The sequence below is a fragment of the Rhamphochromis sp. 'chilingali' genome (genome assembly GCF_963969265.1).
Source record: "Rhamphochromis sp. 'chilingali' genome assembly, chromosome: 9".
Classification (NCBI taxonomy): Eukaryota; Metazoa; Chordata; class Actinopteri; order Cichliformes; family Cichlidae; genus Rhamphochromis; species Rhamphochromis sp. 'chilingali'.
Window position 1 is genome coordinate 27,675,687 of NC_137936.1, and position 13,420 is coordinate 27,689,106.

At 41.2% G+C, this 13,420-nt stretch overlaps 1 protein-coding gene across 1 annotated transcript in view; it reads right to left on the bottom strand.

Annotated features, from left to right (window-relative positions):
- grip2b (glutamate receptor interacting protein 2b) overlaps positions 1–13,420 on the bottom strand; it is a 290,071-nt gene that overhangs the window by 180,824 nt on the left and 95,827 nt on the right. The gene's annotated exons all lie outside the window — the stretch shown is intronic.

Genomic DNA, 13,420 nt, shown 5'->3' on the forward strand with positions numbered 1-13,420 from the left:
TCTGCTTAGCTGCTGAATACACAAAATTACTCATGGCCACACACAAAGAAGTATATAACCTATACTATACACATTCAGCCTTGGAGTCACTCACTCACACACACACAGACATATTGCAGAAGTCAGAGAGTGAACTCCACATAGCTTTAATGAAAACTCACTCCAGGGGTTTTAGACATGCTTTTTGATCACAAGCTCAAGACCATCTGTACATGTGGTTTGATCCTGCAGTAAAGTTTGCACTCTTTGAAAAATGTGACACTCAATTTTAAATACACGTAGACATTGAGGGCTAGCAGGAGGGACCATGCGCTTACCTGCTGCTCTCTGGCAGGTAGCTCCAAGCCCTCCTGGGTTTTAAATGCACCTTAGAACACACATGCATCAACATTACAATGAGCGGGTGGAGGGAGGTTCGGAGTCTTCTCTCACCCCCGTTCTCTGCGACCTGCTGGAGCAGGGGGGCTAGGACTAGGAGGAGGAGTTGGCCGTCCGACTGCGGTCTGGAGTGTGGAGCCTTCCTGCTGCTGCGGAGTCGGGGCGGTCTGCCTCCCCCCACCGCAGGGAAAAGGGAAACACCACCTGGGTCTGGGTGCAGTTCCCCCCTCCAGGGGCGGGGGCACCTAGACCCGGTTTGTAGAGTACGCTTGGGGAGTGTGATCGTGTGTACAACGTCTCTTTATGTCTGTCTCCACGTTGGTTGAGTGTGGAGTAAGTGCATATGAGAGCATGAGGGTGGGAATGGATGTTTGTATCTGTGTGTGCCTGTATGTCTGTGTCTATATGTCAGGTTGGGTGTCAGGCGCCACCTCTCTGGGGACATCTCAGGCCCTCCAAGGTTTGGAGGCCTATCTCCCCCTACCACCACTTCCCCTGCCAGTGGCGGACCCCCTCAGACATCGGTGCGTTGGTGGTTCTTTGTGTCCGGGGATGGGCGTCCGGGTACACACCGGCTCACTACTTGGCGGCCGCTTATCGGGGCCTGGAGCCTGGGGCTCGCTCGGGCCACTTCGGAGGTGGGGTGCCCCCGGCCTCTCGGCCTGGGGCTCGGTCACTCAGGCGCAGCTGGCTGCCGGCGGAGCTCACGGGCGCGTCACTGCAACTCCCCCTGGCTTCTGCTCCGCGGCTGCTGAGTGAGCCCTCATCTGGGACTCTCCTCAGCTCTTACTGGGACAGTGGCGCAGCTGCCCCTCTGTTGGTCTTCCTTGGTCTCTTGTGTTCTGGGGGCCTCTGGATGTCTGGAGTTTTGATCTCCTCCACACCTGCTTCACGCCCTGGAGGACGGGGCTGTGGCCCCCCCACACCCTCTAGCAGATTATTACATGAAGGAACCTTTTAAAAAAACAAAAAACAAGCGCGTCCATGCTCACAGGTGTACACACGGGTGATCACACCCACAAACTACACCCTTTTTGGCTCCTACCTCAAAGCACACTGTGTTCTGTTGATCTTATGTGCTGCACAATAATGTTTAACATTTAGTATTTACTGTCATATTCCCATATATCATTGTGATGTTGTTTATTCTATTACTCTTGTTCTCTTCTGCTTGCTTTCTTTTTTCTTTCTCAGCAGGTGACCCAGGTGATTGATATATGCATTTTTTTTCTCTGCCCGTTCTGTTGGTTTTTGTCTTTTGCCCTTCTCCCCCGTCCCTCTTCTCAGCTGTTTCTCTTTCCCTCTTTCTTTCTCCCCTTCTTTCCCCCAGTCAAGTCTGTCCCGTATTCAGTAAGTGAAAATAAAATAAACAATAAAAGGTGAATCAAATGGACCATTACGGCAAGGCTGGGATGGTCAGTTTGGTAAAGTAAATCCGTTGGGCATCTTTCTTTGCCTTTAGACAACAATTCTGATGGCAAAAGAGCCAAACGGGACAGGCCAAAAAAAAAGAAAAAAAAAAAAAGAAAAAAAAAAAAAAAAGAAAAAAAGAAAAATGTGACACCTGATGAAATTGATTGTTTCCAGGAAATTAAAAAGTCACTCAGTGAAGATTATTCAGGGTTCTGAATGTCACAAACCAGCTGCTTCTGCAAGAGCACCACTTCAGAGTACACTTTCATCGGTGGAGTTTTACAGTTAATTGAAGAAAATCAATCGAGAGGTTATTGATAGAGTAACTTTAATGGTAGTTTATAAGAAGCCATATTTTTTTCTGTTATCCTATGTCAACTGTAGTCATCTGTTGACCTGCAAGATTAATTCCATAACTTGTGTAAACTCTGTTTATTCTTTTTGGTTTTATTGAAACCCTCTTAAAGGAATATTTTATTTCACAGCCCTTTAAGAGGATTGTACTGTGAAAAGTATCACACACTCTCTATAATAGGATGTTTCTGTGGTGTAAACAGAGTGACAGTGTGTGAACAAACTCATTAGGTAAGGATCATTTGGAAGAATTGAAGATGATTTATTGAGATAGAGAATTCAGTTAAGCTATCTAATGATTATACTCCGATGACCAATCATAGCGGAACAGAATCCCAGCAGTGATATGAATTAGCATGACGATGAAGATGGAGGCTTGGATGGGGATGAGGCCTCAATCTCGCTAAATGCAAGTTTGACAAGGCAACAGTCCCGTACCTATGTAAGCAGGTTGGTTTTGGACAGGTCCGCCCGGTGGAGGCGAAAATTGCTGCAATCCTAAACTATCCGACTCCAACCACCAGGCGGGAACTGAAGCGGTTCCTAGGTATGACCGGATATTAACGGTGTTTCTGTAAAAACTTCTCCTTTAACCAGGCCATGTAGGTACCAAAGGTACCCTTTGAATGGTGTGCCACCATGCGATTGACTCAGCAAAATCAAAAAACAGATTCTGAAAGGCAGAGCACTCAGATTTAAAGCATGCAAAACCAAGGCTAATTGGGTCAAACAAGGCAGGCAAGAAAATGACTGGAGCAGAGCAATGATCTCAACATTGAGTTTGACAGCATGGGGAAATGGAAGAGATGTAGACTAGCAGCTGAATACCCAGGAAAGCAGCTGAGTGATTACAACTCTTACTTATTGATCTTAGACATGAGCCTCATAATTAAGGGTAGATACCTAAAATGCTAAGCACTATTGACCTATTGTCATATACAGTGTTACAGCTGTGTCAGAGAGGATGATATATGAGATGAGCTTTGAGACAAGACTTGGATGTGACTAAGCCTTTAACCCTTGTCTAAGTGCTGAGTTTATTATTTCAAGTCTCAGAATAGACCATTTACTGCTGTCCATATGGCAACTAGTTCTCATCACCAGTGATGATCTAGTCAACATTTTGCCCATATCACAGTAACGCTATAGAAACAGGTGGTAAAGATGATAACAATCCCCAGTGTGATCTATGAAAATACATACACATTTTGATAAACAATGTTGCATTATTTCGATTAAATTTATATTCAGATTATCTCATTATTGTCACGATCCTGGGTCTTATGACCAAGTGTTTTGAGTTTAGTTTATTTGGATGTTTATATGATTAAGCTCATGAGTTTTTCTAGTTCTTTGTTATTAGATTCCCCTTGTGTCTTCCAACCCCTGTTAAGTCTCCCTTGCCCTTCATGTGTTTCATGTCTGTTATGTTAAGTTCATGTAGTCATGCCTGCGTTTCATTATGTTTCCTATTTTATTTTCTAAGAGGTTCTGTGTTTTGTTTTAATCTTTCCCTGTGGCGTTGTTATGTCCACGTTGTGTCTACTGTGCCTTTCTGTCCCATGTTTCAGGTCCCTATGTTCTGTCTTCTGAGTTGCTGTTAAGTTTGCATGTCTAGAGTTCAGTCAGTGTGTTTCCTGTTTTACTTTGAAGGTCCGTGTCTCATGTCAGCGTTTCTAGTTTTGCTTCCCTTGTCTCGTCCAGCCTGATTACTCCCAGCTGTGCTCTCCTTCTGTGTCTCATTCCCTCGTTATCCCTCTGTGTATTTAAGCCCTGTGTTTCTCTTTGTCAGTGTTGTAGTCTCCCTCATGGCTGTGTTTCGATGTGTGTTAGTTATCCACGGCCCAGTTTAGTTTAGTTTTCCATGCCATTATGCAATAAAGCAGCTTTTTGAGTTTAATTTTGTTGTCGTGAGCTTTGCGTGTGGGTCCTTCTCCTGCCTGTACACAACCGAAACATGACAATTATGTGACATGTAATCTGAATAGGATAGATAGAAACATTAAATCGCTGAATGTTGACAATAAATTTACTGTATGGTTAGTCTTAGCTATGGTTCATTTTATTGACTTCAGCTGGTATCAGTCAGCTCTTCCTTGAAGTCCAGTCTCTTATCAAAAAAACAGCTTTAATATGTTTTAAGTTCTTAAAATAAACTGAAGGAAAGCTGAAGTCCAGCAGAGTCTGAAAAAGGAGGTCATTTGCAGACTGGCAGCCATTCTGTGCAGTGAAAGGACTGACTTCAGAGCTCACATTAACAACTTTTAAAGTATTATAGACTCTACAGGAGACAGGAATAGCCTCAATTCAGTATTTGGCTTTCTCACCAGGTTCCAGGACCTAAAAGGTGATTCATTTTGACTACTGCAGTACATTAGCAGAAAATTAAGGTGGAAATGAAGCACTTTGGATGTCAGTGGGACATTTCACGTGTTATTCATCGTTTTGTTTTGTTTCTTCTTTTTGAGAATAATATGTTTCATTGGCAGTAAACATTAAATGTGAAACAGTACTGCACAATGCATTTAAAATCATTTAAAATATCATTCAGTTGCCTACAGTTTTAATCAATTATATCAACAGTAGCTGTGCATTACTTGTTTGTTTTTTTTTAACACAACTGACCATATTGACCATACCTGTCCACTGAACTCCAGACATTTTTTTCCAGCTTTGTGTTGAGCACTTTCCTTCATAAGTAACCCGCTGAATGATTTTATTCACTTAAACTTCAAAAACCAATGTAAGATCTACAGATATATTGTAGAATGCAGATAGCTAAATCCCCAAAGTGCAGAAAATCTCAGAACCACAGCAGCAGCACAGACCAGCTGATCTCTTAGCTGATCCATAAAGAAAACAAGACCATCAGCGCTCATAGTACAAAACCATTTTTGGAGGGATTTTGAGGTGAGTCATTTTCCCAGGCTGTAACACCATGCTGGATCATAGGGTTCCACCACCTGCCAAATCCCACTGATTTTAATGAGTCAAATCAAGGTGTTTGTCACTGGAAAATATTAACATACAGTTTAACCTCAGGTACAGCATCTTCATTGGATTGCAGTAGGTTCATTTCATACAAAGATTCTTAAGTTCCACACCCATCCAAAATATTTTAGATTAGTAAATTAAAAAAAAATCTCTCTGCACTTTAAATAAAGGGCTAATGAATAAAAAAAAATAAATTATGATTTAACTGATTTTTCATGCAGAAACTTATCAAAGTCTGTGACCTTTAAAACGACATACCGTATGAAACATTAACTAAATTGACAGAACAATGCAGGTATAATGGATTTTCCTGCTCATCTCTTTCAGTTGGTCCTCACAAGAGGAGAGGACCACAAAAAGACATCCTCAGCGCTCACATACAAACACTCACGGGCTATACAAACTTTCTCTTGTGAATTTGCTGAGAGTGGTTTAAAGGGATGCTTTCCTTGTGCTAGGAGAGTGTTTGAAGTTTCATAACAAAGCATGTGCAGTTTGTGAGTATGTGTGTGTACGAGAGGTTGTGTGGTTGTGTGGGTGTGGTAATGTACCGTCATCGGTACTCCACATGAACTGGTTATGAAACTATCTCATCATGTGGGGGTGTGAATTAATCACTTCAGCTTGCAGTGACTTACACTTTGCACATACAGTGGGGCAAAAAAGTATTTAGTCAGCCACCGATTGTGCAAGTTCCCCCACTTAAAATGATGACAGAGGTCAGTAATTTGCACCAGAGGTACACTTCAACTGTGAGAGACAGAATGTGAAAAAAAAATCCATGAATTCACATGGTAGGATTTGTAAAGAATTTATTTGTAAATTAGGGTGGAAAATAAGTATTTGGTCACCTCAAACAAGGAAAATCTCTGGCTCTCACAGACCTGTAACGTCTTCTGTAAGAAGCTTTTCTGTCCCCCACTCGTTACCTGTATGAATGGCACCTGTTTGAACTCATCATCTGTATAAAAGACACCTGTCCACAGCCTCAAACAGTCAGACTCCAAACTCCGCCATGGCCAAGACCAAAGAGCTTTCGAAGGACACCAGGAAAAGTATTGTAGACCTGCACCAGACTGGGAAGAGTGAATCTACAATAGGCAAGCAGCTTGGTGTGAAAAAATCAACTGTGGGAGCAATCATCAGAAAATGGAAGACATACAAGACCACTGATAATCTCCCTCGATCTGGGGCTCCACGCAAGATCTCATCCCGTGGGGTCAAAATGATCATGAGAACGGTGAGCAAAGATCCCAGAACCACACGGGGGGACCTGGTGAATGACCTGCAGAGAGCTGGGACCAAAGTAACAAAGGTCACCATCAGTAACACACTACAACGGCAGGGAATCAAATCCCGCAGTGCCAGACGTGTTCCGCTGCTGAAGCCAGTGCATGTCCAGGCCCATCTGAAGTTTGCCAGAGAGCACATGGATGATACAGCAGAGGATTGGGAGAATGTCATGTGGTCAGATGAAACCAAAGTGGAACTTTTTGGTATAAATTCAACTCGTCGTGTTTGGAGGAAGAAGAATACTGAGTTGCATCCCAAGAACACCATACCTACTGTGAAGCATGGGGGTGGAAACATCATGCTATGGGGCTGTTTTTCTGCCAAGGGGACAGGACGACTGATCCGTGTTAAGGACAGAATGAATGGGGCCATGTATCGTGAGATTTTGAGCCAAAACCTCCTTCCATCAGTGAGAACTTTGAAGATGAAACGAGGCTGGGTCTTCCAACATGACAATGATCCAAAACACACCGCCCGGGCAACAAAGGAGTGGCTCCGTAAGAAGCATTTGAAAGTCCTGGAGTGGCCTAGCCAGTCTCCAGACCTCAACCCCATAGAAAATCTGTGGCGGGAGTTGAAAACATCACTGCTCTTGAGAAGATCTGCATGGAGGAATGGGCCAAAATACCAGCTACTGTGTGTGCAAACCTGGTAAAGACCTATAGTAAACGTTTGACCTCTGTTATTGCCAACAAAGGTTATGTTACAAAGTATTGAGTTGTATTTTTGTTATTGACCAAATACTTATTTTCCACCCTGATTTACGAATAAATTCTTTACAAATCCTACCATGTGGATTCATGGATTTTTTTTTCACATTCTGTCTCTCACAGTTGAAGTGTACCTCTGGTGCAAATTACTGACCTCTGTCATCATTTTAGGTGGGGGAACTTGCACAATCGGTGGCTGACTAAATACTTTTTTGCCCCACTGTACATACATATACATGGTCACACAGCCCATAATGTACACTTTCTCTACACAATGTACACAAATCCCTAATGGTGTACAGATACTAGCTGGTGGTATTAATAAAAAAAACTTGCAAACTAAAATAACCAGTGTAGTTCTATGATCACATTCATGAATAAAAGTAATGATGCGTACACTAATAAAAAAAAAAAAGGAAAGAAAGAAAGAAAAGAAAGCAACACAAAATGTGCAACACAAAAAAATAAAGAGAAAATCTGATTTCAGGCTCACCAAAAATTCAGCCAAATCCCTGGAGATGATGTTTGATGGTTACACAGTGTTCAGACACATCTCTTTGACTCATCTCTGAAAAAGTCAGCTCACATTTTGAGGATAATGTAAAGCTTTTGTTCTAACTAGTGCAGTCACTTTTTTATGTATTAGGAATTCATAGCATCTGTAACTTAAAAAACTTGAAAAAAAATATTCACAAGTGTAATGATTTCTAATGGGACACCTGATTAACTGTGATTCTGAACATTTCATATTTTCGATTGCATATTCACTTTGCATTTGGTGCAGAGCACTTGGTTGTGACACCCAGGGAACAAGTCATCAAAACAGCCTTGTGTCATGTTGGCAAACCAGAAAAAAGCTCATGACCTATTTTCTAGTTCAACTCTGCTCTAAATTCACTAAAACTTTTTCAGTCTTTTCCTTGGATGGTGGATTGACTGACTGGATGATTAAACACTGACAGGCTATTTGGCCAGGAGAGAACAATGCCAATTGGTCTTGCCTACTTGTCTCACAACACAAGGACACTCAAAAAATGCAAGAGTCAGTCCTCCAAGAGTTGAATTAGGTCAGAAAAAGTAACTTCAAACAATTGTAGCAACTCAGATATCTCATATGCAAGCATTTGGGGGTATAAAGAGATAAATTAGGACAATTAATAGCCAGCAGTTTCTTCATGTTTAAGCAGCTAAGCAGAAGTAACTGAGGCACAGTTCAAATGAAGTGAAATTAAAAAGGATTCCACACTCATAAATATGCTGAGGAGTAAATTTTAGTTAATCCAGAGAAATATAACAAAACCAGTCATCAAAATGTTACAAAGTATTTTCAGTACCAATGGATCAAACAATCTCCGCACTAATACCATAATATATAAGATAGCTTAAATATCTATTAAGTTACAGTAAGTTTAGTGTAATGCTTATTGCTTAACACACTTTTCTAATTCAAGAAACCACAATAGTCAGTGTGATGTAATTGTTCTTTTTTTGATGTCTTTGTCTCTGAGACAGAGAGATGAGATAAGGAGTCACCAACTGCACTATGACAGCCGTGAATGTTTTCAGCTTTGGCTGAGAATCAGTGAGAATTAAGTAATTGACGCTGGGCCTCCATGTGGGGCTGATATATGTTGATGTGTTTTTTCCCATGAATGTTTCCTGGCTGCCTACTGAGCTGATGTGTAAAATGGACAAAGAAGCCAATCATAAACCTCTCCTTAAATTCTCTCAAGCGGACTGTCAACAGTAGCTTAAGCAGATATTGTCGTGTTGGTGTTGTTCCTGGATCAATAAAACTAATGTTGGTCCAGAATCAACACTGCAAGTGACCAATGACATTGTAGAGATGGCATAGTTTTGTAAGGTGGAAACACACCACACTCGAAACCGTAATTCTAACCCTGACTCCCCCTTTTTGCTACTTTTTTCTTGAGTGGACATCAGCGGGTTTTTCCCGACTCACAAAGTTATGACATCGTAACAATGTGACTGGTCAGATGCAATGTTGGTCCTGGACAAACATTAATACGTTGATCCAGGAACATCACCAACATGAGGATATCAGATAGCATGTCAACAGTATATGGGTGTAAATAATACTGATGGCTATTTGACAATCCCTGAGTGGTAGCCTTCTGAAACACCTTTAAAACAAAGAAAAATAAATTAAATAAATACATCCGTAAGCAGGGCAGGAATCCATTGTCACAGAAGGAGCAGGTGTGGAGGCAGTGACACAGACATGTTACACCCAAAATCAGTGATGTTGTTACAAATAGTGTGGCCCATTGGTCCATAACTAATCTACCCTTTATGTCAGTGCCAGAGGCAAGGGCATGCTAGTATAAGACAATGTGGATTCAGACATTTGAATTTTAGAGGAACAGCTGGAGCATATGTGGGTAGAGCTGATGTATGCCCTTTGGGTTGTGATGTGATTTGGGCTGTAATGATTGATTCTTCCCTTCAGGAGGGGAAAGAAGAGCAGAAGACATTTATGTAGAGGGAAGAAGTGTAACCAAATTCCAGTGGAGTAAGCTCCTAAGACTGAGGTATATCTGAGGATAACACCTTTTTGGGTGTTAGTCTCTCCAGGTGGCACAGGCTACTTAAGAGGGGGAGAATAAGATTTGCCAAGTGTGTATATTTACTACCGGTAGTCATTATTTGTTTCTGGGGTTGTGCTGAAGCTGGAGATGTTTTTGAAAATAGCGAATTCAGCAGGGTTTGACTGAAGAGTGGGTTTGATGACAGAGAGAATGAGGGCCTGAGCTGTTAGTTGTGGCCGTACATTGCTGGAAGCTGCCATGAAAGATGGAGAAAAAGGGTTTGAGTTAGTGGCATTTACAACTCGGTGCAACCCGGTGCTGCCGATAGGAGCAGGAGGAGAAATGCTGTGAGCTGGAGGGCCCAGCAGCAACTGAAGCTTGCTGAAGAAAAAAAGTAAAACAATGAGAAGGAATACTGAGAGATCCTGGAAGCATCTGGTAGTTGGTGTTTAAAATGTGTGAAAGCTGGAATGAGGAAAGGTAGTGCACATCCTGCTGCCAGGAATGTTAGAGGAAGAATGCCGATAAAGGGGGACAGGGGACAGAGGACAGAGAACGTGACACCCCATGCCAGGAAAATTTGAAGCAGAAAAATGAAAGGGGGAATAGAGGGCAGAGAAGCTGGGATGGTAGTGCCAGGGATGTTTGACAAAAAGAGCTGGAAAAGGATGAATGAAATGAATATATATACACACATATATATAGAGAGAGGTAGTTAGGTAACATTATTATGTAAAACATCTTCAGCTGTTCACCCTCTACACCACAGACTTCAGCCACTGCACAGAGACCTGCCATCTTCAGAAGTTTTCTGATGACTCTGCGGTGGTTGGATGCATCAGCAGGGATGATGAGACAGAGTACCGGGCTGTGGTCGACTCCTTTGTCACGTGGTGTGAGCAGAATCATCTGCAGCTCAACGTGGCAAAGACCAAGGAACTGATCGTGGACTTCAGGAAGACCAGGAAACACTTGACCCCTGTTTCAATCCAGGGGGTCAGTGTTGACATTGTGGAGGACTATAAATACCTTGGAGTACACATTGACAATAAACTGGACTGGGCTAAAAACACCACAGCACTTTACAGGAAGGGCCAGAGTCGTCTCTATTTTTTGAGGCGACTGAGGTCCTTCAACATCTGCCAGAAAATGCTGAGGATTTTCTATGAGTCTGTTGTGGCCAGCGCGATCCTCTATGCTGTTGCATGCTGGGGGAGCAGGCTGAGGGTCGCAGATGCCAACAGACTTAATAAACTGATCCGTAAGGCCAGCAATGTTGTGGGGATGGAGCTGGACTCCCTCAAGGTGGTGTCGGAGAGGCGGATGCTGTCCAAGATAAAGACAATGTTGGATAACACCTCCCACCCACTCCATGACATGTTGGTCAGTCACAGGAGCTCGTTCAGTGAGAGACTGAGATTACCGAAAAGCACCACTGAACGACACAGGAAATCATTCCTGCCTGTGGCCATCTCCCTGTACAACGCATCCACTTAACACACTGTTTGCTGCTACAGCTACACATGTTTCTTTTCCAACTATTTATTTATAAGTGACTTATGTATGTATGTATGTATGTATGTATATATATGTATATATTGTACTATTCTTAGTTAGCGTATTGTCTGTCTTGTCTTAATGTTGGTTTAAAATGGAGCACTGTAACAAAAAAGCTCATGACCTATCACTACATAAGTGCCAACAAAAGGCTTACTTTTGTCTCATTAAGGTTCATTGTATCCAAATTACTGTCTCTTGTCTATCAGTCTCTCCCACTCCTTTCCATGACTTGTGCTTTCCTGCCACATTGTCAAACAATATTGTGAGCCTAACAAGTAAGATCGAGCGAAGGTGCTTAATTATAATCTACTTCAAATGGATTTAAAAGATGGAGCGACAGGCTAACATGTTTCTTGACACCTTGGACAAATGTGCATGACATTTCCCGAGGCAGATTTATGCATGATACAAAAAGGAAAGTCTGTGGAACTAATTAATGTCAAACATCTTATTTTCTGTGATTATTTTGACATTGGCTTTGTGAATAGAACTGTTAGCTTGAGTTCTTTCTAGTTCTTTCTTTGTCAAACAGTACTTGGATGGTGGCATAAATTTACAAAGCTGGGCAGACTTTGTTTGTCCCAAGGGAAGGAAACCAATGTTGTTGCCTGACCTTAATGTATGCTTTTCTTCAATAGGAAAGGGTATAACTGCAAGTTTGTGGAATAAAATTGTGGAGATTTAGACTTAAATATTCTTTTAATTTTTTATATATTTTTTAAGATTGAAAGTGTTAGTTCAATTTTATTAATAATCTCAGTTGGTCAAAATTTCCTTAGTGATGAACTTAATATATCTATGTATATGTATTTGTCATGGAAACTTTCTGATCCACTGTGACACTTGTGCATTTTCTCTGAGCAATATATTTTGCCTTTGTCTCAGTTGTCTTTGGTAAGAAAGGAAGTCATTGGTTGAATACGCCATAAATTGTTTTATATCCAATCTCCAGTATAGACTGAAGTAAAACTTCTGAGACTCTTGACAAATACATAGAGTTGTAATTCTACACGTGTCTGTTTTATAGCATTTGCAGCACTGATAAGTCAAGTCAGAGCTGAGGTGACTTGTGCAAGAGTCTACCTCTGCACTGCATCACGATTAGTCACAGATACACATGACCACACATTTCACTACATGTATTTTTTCACAAAGAGATGAACTGAGTCAAAGAGAGAGATGGTGGGAATTTAAAATGAGTTGGAAGAGGAATAGGAAAGTAAAGAAGGTAGAACGAGGGAGGGAAAAACAGGGAAGGAGAACAAATTATCGAGAACTGCAGTGCAAACACTTTCTCTCCATTGCACATTTAAGTCTTCTTGGTTTGCATACACAAACACATACAGCATGGGGAATATTTCCTTGGAAATTTTTTGAAGATCTTCTGGCTCCAAGAAAATGAACATACTCACAAACACAAGCGCGCACACACACACACACACACACACACAAGTTCACACACACACAGACTGTAAAACATTGTGAACGTACAAACAAGGCCATGTTCCAGAAATGTCTGTTTGCTCCTGTTTTCAGTTTGACTGACAAACCTCTTTTTTAGGGATTTGATTTTTTAAAAAAAGAAAAAGATGGAAAACAGATTCTAAGAAACAATGTTGAAAAATAGATGATGAGGAGAAGGTTGGGGTAATACATTTTCGTATACAGTTTTAATATGGCATGCAGAGACCCATTGGTACTGTATTGAAGCAATATAAAAAAGCTGTACAAACATGTCTGAAGGAGACCATATCCTGCTATGTGCTTCATGAGCAAAGTTCTAGTGTGTTGCGACAGAGAACAAGCATGCACCTTAACAAGACTTGATCATCCTAATCTAATTTCATGTTAAAGTCTGTCAATCTAGTTTCTGTTAAAGTTTTTAATTTTCATTTTGTAGCCTTACCCAAACTAATAAAGTTTGCAACTTTGAAAAATAACCTAACATTCTTATCATCTTCTTAATGAGACCTTAGTAGTCATAGTTATTGCCACACTTTTATAGCAATTTCAAACATGTATAGCTATATTATTGACTGATATTACTGAGGTTTTTTCATTGGTTGTTTTGTCAAGATATTATCCAGCTATCAGTTGCCACATTGTGGTATCTTTTCATAACTAAACCAGCTTCTTACTCGGTCTAATAAAAAAGACATGATTGTCATT